General features: G+C 52.4%; 1 long non-coding RNA gene across 2 annotated transcripts in view; it reads left to right on the top strand.

The window, feature by feature from the left end:
- LOC125619032 overlaps positions 1-8,025 on the top strand; it is a 41,135-nt gene extending 33,110 nt beyond the window's left edge. Inside the window, exons 2-3 of one of the 2 annotated variants that reach the window (XR_007350496.1) lie at positions 2,785-2,976; positions 3,507-8,025. This is a non-coding gene — a long non-coding RNA (uncharacterized LOC125619032). Of the gene's footprint in view, positions 1-2,784; positions 3,471-3,506 lie in introns of those variants that run through there. The other variant, XR_007350495.1, reaches the window with a different exon arrangement.
- The last annotated feature ends 18 nt before the right edge of the window (positions 8,026-8,043 follow it).

The raw sequence follows: 8,043 nt of genomic DNA, 5'->3' as shown, positions 1-8,043 counted from the left end.
GGGGGGGGGGGGGGCAGGAGGGTGTCCCGAACTCCCCCCACCCTCCTGCCAAGACTGCGGCGGGAACAGAGGCCGCGGGCTCTGAAGGATCTGTCACAAAGCGCGGTGGTCGGTTACCGGTTACCACATAAGCCAAGCCCTTGATCTGCCGTGTTTGAGGAAACCCTTTGTTCCTTTCAAGTCTCTATTCTCTCAGCCAGGGCTGGTACAGGGACCGAGGCAGTGAGTTTTCTCTTTCTTCTTTTTCTTTTTGGATTTTTAAAAATAACTGGCTTGTGCGTTCAGGCAGTATTCCAGAATTGGGTTCCCAGGCTGGGGTTCAGGGCCAGGGACTCCCGCAGCCCCTTAACCCCCAAAGGCCTGGGGGGAGGGAGAGCCTGAGGCTGACAGGGGAGGGGAGGCCAACACAGTGCCCTCCCTAGGGACCCAGGCTCAGGGTCCAGTCCTGGGAGGTGAGGATGAAGGACACAGATGGAACAATGTGGGCTTCCATCCTGGCAGTAGCACCCCCAAGCTGGCCAAGCCTGGTGCACCCCAGTCTTCTGAACCTTGTTTTTTTTTTTTTTCCCAGTGCTAAGCTTAGAAGCCCTAGCAGACCTGGCTGATGGCTCCCTGCTGGGTCCATGCCAGACATGGTCAATCCATGTCCTTCCCCACGCCCCTCGGATGAGTCCTGAGGCTCCTTCAGGGCCCCGTGCTTTGAGTGTCTACTCCCAATTACATTTGGCCTGCAAAATGAAACCCACCTCCCTCGCCCAGACAAGATCCCCTCTAAGGCACCGAGGGGAAATGGACATGCAATAAATACTTGGTGAATGGACCATTTTTCCCCCTTCTTTTTTTAGCCTTCACTACATGCCAGGCACTCTTCTAAGTGCTGTTCTAAAAGTGAACAAAATAAAGTTCCTGACCTCAATCTAATGTGTGTGGGGGAGACGGGAGGTAAACAAATAAGCAGAGAGATCTTTCATGTCAGGTGGTGATCAGGGCTATGAAGAAAAATGAACAAGGGAGAAGCCACAGGAAGTGACAGGGCATGGGGCGGGGGAGGGGGCGGGTGGCACATGGCGGATGACATGCTCAGAAAAGGCTTTCTGAGGAGGGGACACGGGAGTCCAGAACTCAACAATCTGAGGGTCTCCCGGGATCCCGTCCCTCTAGATTTTGAGTCCCTGTTGGTCTGACTGCAAGATTTTAATTTTTTTGTTGTTGTTGAGTCTAGAATCCCAGGAATCTAGGAACCATTAATCCAGAGTCGAGATGTTCGCTGCTCTTAGATTCCCTGAGGATGCTTTTACTATTCCATGACTCCGAAATTCTAGGATTCACGGAAGCATCGTTTTGCTTGAATAGATTCATTGCTTACCCTCTCCTCACTACCCCTAGGAAACGGAGCTGAAAATAGTAACAGTCCAACAAGAAGCCATTGCAGCTCTAAGTGCCACAGTCAACAAATGGCCCGACGTTGCTCTGATGGTTTATAGCTGCAGCTCCAGATGAGCCCATTCAGGAAGGCTCTTCAGTTGATGGAGAGGAAGAGTGAGGATGGGGGTTGGGGGTGGCTTGTGGCTGGCCCTGGGGGAGGTCTGTGCCACCGTCAGGCCGAAGGCCGGTGCTCTGGAGGACAGGTTGACTATTGGCAAGGAAAGCCTTGGTAGGCTGGGTCAGGCCCCTTAGCCCCTGGGAACCAAGATGGCGGAGATGTCAATGGGAGAGTAAGGAAAGTTGACACCAGGTTGAACCTGAAGACCGCAGAGCATGCGGGGTTGGCAGAGAGCCAGGAAGGCAAGCCCCAGGCAAAGGGATTGGGGGGTTCAAAGGTCCTGAGGCCAGAGGGAGCGGGCAGATTTTCTGGGTAGTTGGAGCATACGACAGTGAGGACATGAGATCTCAGGGGGAGGAAGGGTCCGCATCCCACAGGGGTTTGGAGGTCAGGGCTGGGAATGTGGGAACTGCTGGAAGGCCTTAAACAGGGAAACAAGACAATGTAAGTCCATCTTTAAAAGATTCCCAAGTTCTCTGAGTAGAATGGATGACCGGGGGCAAGAGTGGAGGTTGGCCCAGTGGAAGATCACCAAATCGATTTTCCAGGGGATACGAGGGCGGCAGAAGATCCATCTCTTCCTCCATCCCTTCGTCTTCCCTCCTGCGTTTCCATCTCTGCCTCCTCCCCTCCCTTCCTTTATCCATCCACCAATTAACTGAACACCTACTAAGTGTTAAGGGGAGTCGGCCGCAGTGCTGAGGTTACAAGGATGGATTAAACACGGTTCTCAACCACGAGGCGCTCGCTAAACAGCGGGGTTGGCAAAGTTGCCACGTGGTGGAACACAGACAGCTCCAGCCCACGGCAGGTCCTTGTCTGTCCCCGAAGGTGACCAGAGGCCTCTGGGAGGAGATGCCGGGGCTGGAGTTGGGCCTTTTGAAGGACATGGAGGAGCTGGGTGGAGACCAGGAGGGAGCTCCAGTGGGCGTGCCCTGGCTGGGGAGCTGAGGGCCGGGGGTGGCTGGCTCAGCCACTGTGGGCGGACCCTGGGGAGAGGAGTCTGGGCCCCTCGGGGAAGGGGGCAGCGCCGCCCCTTCCGATCAGCACCGCCTGCCCGTGCCAGAGCTGAGTAATTTAATTAAGTGCCAGCTCTCCAACAAGATGCAGCTGTTTAGCAGATGTCGCCTTCTACCCCAGATGGAGGTGCATCTTGGCGACGGGCACAGCATTTCCTGGGCGTCTAATTTGCAAGGCTTTGGAGGGGAAGGAATTCAAGTCGCTCCCTTTTTCTTCATTAGCCATCAGTCACAGCGCACCCCCTCCCTGGCACCGCCCTGCGTCACACATTCCTATGGCTTCACTTTGGACTGGAGGCAGAGAGGCTGGCTGGAAGGACGGCCGGGTCATCGTCACTCAGAAAAACAAGAGGGAAAGGGAACCAAACAGTTGCCAACCTACAGAGCCTCCAAGACCTTTTATGACGGTGGAAAGTAGGTTCACCCCAACTTTTATGAGAGGACTGTGAAGAATAACTGCTATCTGTTGAACAACGGCCATGCTGATTCTCCAACTCCTGCACTAGCCAGGCTTGGTCCTGCCACAGGGCCTTTGGCCTTTCCGCCTCTTTGGCTGGAAATATTCTTTCCAGATACCCATGTGACTAACTCCCCCTATTATTATTTTTTTAATTAGTCCGCCTCTTGTATCTATGGGTTCCACAACCACAGATTCAAACAACTGTAGGTTGAAATTGTTTAAAAAAAAAAATCTTTCTTGTCATCATTCCCTAACAATACAGTATAACAGCTCCTTAGAATTATTAGAATTATTAATTTGCGATTATAATTAATCCAGAAGTGATTTAAAGCATGTAGGAGTTCATGCATAGGTTTTCTTTTAAGTACAAATACTCCACCAATTTATATAAATGATTCAGCATTCTTAGACTTGGTATCCAAGGGGGTCCTGGATACCGAGGGATGCCTGTGTGTTTGTTGAGTGTCTGTTTTTTCTCTTCTAGATTTTAAGTTTCCAAGGACAAGAATTTTCAGTGGCTCCATCCATCGTGGTCCCCACCCCCAGCCCTCAAAACAGTGCTTGACACAAGACGGAGTTTTATAAATATTGGTTTAGTGGGTGGAAGAATGATGGACGTGTCTTACGGAACACAGGAGAGTGGGGGAGATAAAATGACCCTCTTAGACTCACAGCCGACCGGGAGAGGGCTGGGATTTCAATTCAGGTCCGCCTGATTCCAAAACTCTTGTCCCTTTCATTTCTTCTCCATGGCACTAATATATTCTTCCTCTGTTCCCACGGTTAGTGCATCTGTCCCTCTAGAGTGGCAGCCCAGTTCAGAGCCTGGCACCCAGGAACTGCCTGACAAGCTGATGAAGGAAGGAAGAGCCTGGCGATGGGAGCCTGGGTCTCCACACCCTTGCTGTGCCTCTATTGGGTCGGAGGGTCAGGAGAGGCAAGACCCTTCCCTGATCCCTCCCACAAACAGGCTTCTCCTGTAGGTAACAATGCTAGTTAGGAAGGCATCTTTCATGCCATTTTACAGATGGGGAAGTTGAGTTTGATCAGAGAGGTGATTTGCCTTGCCCAAGGTCACCCAGCCAGTGAGTGGAGGAGCTGGCGTTTGAGTCCAGGCCTCCAGAGCTTATTTGTCAACCAAGAGGGACCCTCGATTAAGGCTTACTGGCTGGGTCCACCGGAAGGCAAGAGCTATCTGGCCCGAAGGTCCACGCAGAACCTACTAGAAGCCAGCACTTCCCCCTCAAGGTCGGTGCTGTTGGGGCCAATGTGAAGCTCACCTTTAATTCACTACTCCCCAGTTCTGTCCATTCAAGTGAAAACTTTCATGTTATTTTCACCCAAATGCCCCGTCGACTTCAATGGAAGCTTTGAATCCAGAAGGAAGGTCAGAAAGCGGGTTTTTGGAGGTAGCGCCAGAGCCTGATGGAAACCACATTAGCATATTCATTATCATCAGGGCGCTTTGAATGTGTTTTTAAGCTGTTCCCTTAAAGTGACTAGGGGACAATGGCTCCTTTCTGCTCACGGACTCCTGGGTCCTAAGCCAGGCTGTGGTCGGCTCCCGTGGGCTCCTCTGCGCTCCCCAAGTGGCAACCGTGAACCCGTGTTGTTGCGTAAGCTAACGGGCACCGTCCTCCTCCAGGAGCCCTGGTGGTGAATGAGGCTCATCATCATCTGGTTGGGAGGAAACATCTCTTCCAGTCCTTCAGGCAGCTGTGGTGGAACCCCAGGGATGTGGTCAGGGAACAAAAGATGTGGCTAAGCTGGGCGCCGTGGCACACACCTGCAATCCCAGCACCTGGAGGCTGAGGTAGGAGGATCGCAGGTTCAAGACCAGCCTCAGTAACTGACAGAGAACTTGTCTCAAAAATAATAAGGGCTGGGGATGTAGCTCGGGGGCAAAGCATCCCTGGGCTCAACTCCTAGATCTTCCCCCTTCCCCAAAACCAAAGTTGTGACATTGCCTTCTAAGGAGGCTGGACCTGCTTAACAGGAGGCCCCTGAGGGCCTTGAGGGTTCAGGATGAGTCTGGGTTGACACAGTTGTTGTTCAACTCCAGCAAGGGCCAGGGTCACCTGGGGAGCAATTTGTGACAATCAATACCCAGCACCCCCCACCAGAGTACCTGGACCCCAGTGTGAGTGAGTGCATGTGGGCAGGGTGGGTGGACACCTGGGCATCAAAGGTTTTCCGTGTCCCCAGATGACTCCAGTGTGCTGACTAATGGGTGGGCAGAGCTGAGCTGCTCTCTTCTCAAACCAGAGGCCAGGGGAACAAAGAAGTTCTGGGGTGGATGATGGTGGGGAAGACGGGCGACAGGAAGTCCTCTGGGGAAGTACCAGGGTCAGAAAGAACTGGGGAAAATCTCTCTCTCTCTCTCTCTCTCTAACAATTTCAAACTGCAGAAAATTGGTCCCAAATACCTGATGGGAGTGTGTCTTAGATCTCATGTGAGGCGCCTGTAACACAAAAAAGGAGCTGTAAAGTCAGTAGCTGGCCGTGAGTCCGTAGTGAGGGGGAAAGGACTGGTCTGGAGTTGCCCCTATGGGGTGACCACAAAAGGCATTATTGCAGATGGAGAGCAGCGCCAGGTCTTCGGGGCCTCCTCACCTGCAGGCTATGCCAAGGGACGTCCTGGTGCCACAGCCCTCTCCATTGCCACTTTGGGTTTTCAGTTGCCCTAAAGTGAAAGGGGAGGGCTGAGCCAGGCTGCTTGGTTGCAAAGGGCAAAACCCCTCTGATGACCCCCAGCCAAGGAGTGGTTGCAAAGCGGCAGGGATTTTGGCTAGACACCAGAGAACGCAGCTGAGCCCCTGGAAAAGATTCTTGGAGATCCAGTGTGCAGAGGCTGAGTTCATTCGTGGCCCGTCAGGAGCTGGGCTTGGTCTTCACCGTCTGAAACGCATGGCTGGATGGAGCTGCAACCTGGCTACACGATGGGCAGCCTGTGGGTCAGGTGACTCCTCCTGTTCCAATCAGATGTTGTGGTGGTCATGGAGGAAGTGGGTCCACAGTCTGAGTCAGCAATGGTAAGGACGCCATCATCCTGTCAGTGTGGCGTATCGATGGAGGCCGACTCTGCATCAGACAGCTTGGGTTCAGGGTCAAGTTCAGCCTTCACCATTTCTCACCATGTGGGCTTGGGCAGCTTGCTGGACCTCTCTGTATCCCCATCTTTTTTTGAGGGGGGTTTTGGGTATTGAACTCAAGGATACTGACTACTGAGCCACATCCCCAACCCTATTTTGTATTTTATTTAGAGACAGGGTCTCATTGAGTTGCTTAGTGCCTCACTTTTGCTGAGGCTGGCTTTGATCCTCCTTCCTCAGCCTCCCAAGCTGCTGGGATTACAGGCATGTGCCACCGTGCCCAGCCCTCATCCCCATCTTTACATCTATAAGCAGGAAATAGTAATGTTACTTAACATCTTAGGAGTATGGCTAGGGATACATGAGCTAATCGATGAACTATTCATAGCACAGAATTTAATGAGGACTCAGAAAGTGCCAGCCAGTGTTATCATTCCCAGTGGTCCATCGGTTCATCTGTATTCAATTGGGTACTTAGAGGCACATTCTCACTTGATTCCTAACAAAACCCTCAAGAGATAGGGCCTCTTTCAGTCCCCCCTTTGTAAGAAATTCTATAACCTCTCCAAAGGCCCTTCAGCCAGTAAGGACTGGTTGGTTCCAACACTGGTATGTCTGACTCCAGACCCCGTGGTCTTGGCCACTCTGCCCCCCACCAGGGCACCCCTATGAAATGCTCACCCAGGGCCACTTCCTCAGTGAGGCTGTGAACAGGAGCCCCCCAGAGATGCTGTGCTTTCCTTGACCTTGCCCCCAACCTCAGACCTCCCCAACCCCCAGGAGATAATGTATGCAAGTGGGGGCTCCCGGGGAGGCTGGCTCAGCCCTCCGATGTGGGCCTCAGCATTGTGATTGGCTAACAGAGCAGGGACTGTTCCCTCCCATTTGACAGATGCAGAAACCAAAACTCGGTAAAAGGGCAGAAGCAGGAGAGGAACCTGGGTTTGTCTATCTCTTTCTCCTCCCCCTTCCTCTTTGCAGGGGAAAAATTGAACTTGAGGAGGTCTGGGCTTCGTTGTAGGTTCTTGAACAAAGGCAAGAACTGGTGTCAGAAGAGTGCTTTGGAGCTGGGGGTGGAAAGAGACTCCTTTAATTGGGCTGGATATAGGCTTTTCCACCCCAGGAAACCACAGGGGCCAAGGGAGAGGCTGTGGCTCTCGGCTTACCTGTGTGTGTCCGCCAGAACACACGCCAAGCCCCGGCCTTGCTCGTTCTCAGCAGGGCCCGGCCTTCCCAGGTGCAGGCACGTCAGCCCACAGCTCCACTCTGACAGCTGAGGACTCGAATCTCGGTCTTCACCTACTCACTGTGTGACCTGGATCAAGTTGCCTGAGCTCTCTGGCATTGGCTCTCCTCACCCGGGACCCCTCCTCAGTGGGTTAGGGTGAACATCGAGCGAGATGTGTTTTTAGAGAGCTTGGTGCTTCGCCTGCCGTGTGGTGGATGTCATTATCGTCATTTCAAGAATGACAATCTCTTGGTCCTCACAAGAAAACCTCCAGATTCTTGCTGTTGGCATGGGAATGATCCGAAGATTTGCCTTTTAGGAAAACAAGACATAATAATAAAGGCAAGATGATTTTGATGACAGTGTGGGGGCTGTAGTAGGAGGGACAGAGAGTGTAACATATCTGCTGGGAATGTAGTTGGTGGTTGGTAGAAAAAAAATCCAATGGTGGAACAAATTTCTAGTTCTTTCTCAGTGGCCATACTCTTCTTCTTCCTTAGTCAAGGGAATCCCTAATTTTAAGCCGAGCACATGTCATCCTGGAATAAACACTAGATTCTAGCTTCCCTTCCATGCACTAGGTTTAGCCATGTGAGTCCCAGCCAGGGGGAAATGTTGCAAGTAACTTCTAGAAAATGTCTTTCAATGCCTCCCTTTCTCCTCCTCCTCCTCCTCCTCCTCCTCCTCCTGTCTTTGCCCAT

Source organism: Marmota marmota, unplaced genomic scaffold, assembly GCF_001458135.2.
Source record: "Marmota marmota marmota unplaced genomic scaffold, marMar, whole genome shotgun sequence".
In the NCBI taxonomy this organism is placed as follows: domain Eukaryota; kingdom Metazoa; phylum Chordata; class Mammalia; order Rodentia; family Sciuridae; genus Marmota; species Marmota marmota.
The sequence above is the reverse complement of the archived record's forward strand: the minus strand, read 5'-3'. Positions and strand labels throughout refer to the sequence as shown.